We start from the raw sequence: 676 nt of genomic DNA on the forward strand, positions 1-676 counted from the left end.
CTTATAACTTTCTCTTCATAATGTTGGATAGCAGGATCCATTTGGTCATGCAATCCGTACCTAGCCACTATTTGATCACCCATGTTTTTGGCTCACGGTCTCTTTGAATTCGTGGAGAAAGTCATACTCTTATCCGACATATATTCCCAATCCTTTTTTGAGATTCCATCTTAGACGGCACACATATGTATGTGGTAGTTTATTCAAAATCTCTTAAGATGGTGTATGTCTGGTTTATGACCCGTATTCAATCTGAGATGAGAATATCTATGCTCACTTATCTGGCCTGATGTAGTTGAACTTTTTATACATGTAAATCCATAATGTCCCTAAGCTCTAGGATGGATGTCCGAACCTTTATAGGTAATGGACTGTGCGGCCAAGCCTGCACAACACGGCCAAGCCGTTTATACAATGGTTCTAGACCATGTTTCACGAATTTGTAGTCTGATCATGGATTTAGGGTTTTTTATCCTCTCTCCCCCTCATGAACATACTATAATTTCGTGGTGCTTAGGATAATAAAGCCTTAATGAGTTTCTCTTTGTGTACATGTTTCACAACGTGAGTTCTAATGGGAATAACTCTTTGTGCCTTTCAAATTTCAACCTTTTCATCAGTTGTGGACCAAGATGGCTAATCCGGTCTTTGCCATATAGTGTATAAAATTTCGTGG

The sequence above is a fragment of the Brassica oleracea genome, chromosome C4, assembly GCF_000695525.1.
Source record: "Brassica oleracea var. oleracea cultivar TO1000 chromosome C4, BOL, whole genome shotgun sequence".
Taxonomy (NCBI): Eukaryota; Viridiplantae; Streptophyta; class Magnoliopsida; order Brassicales; family Brassicaceae; genus Brassica; species Brassica oleracea.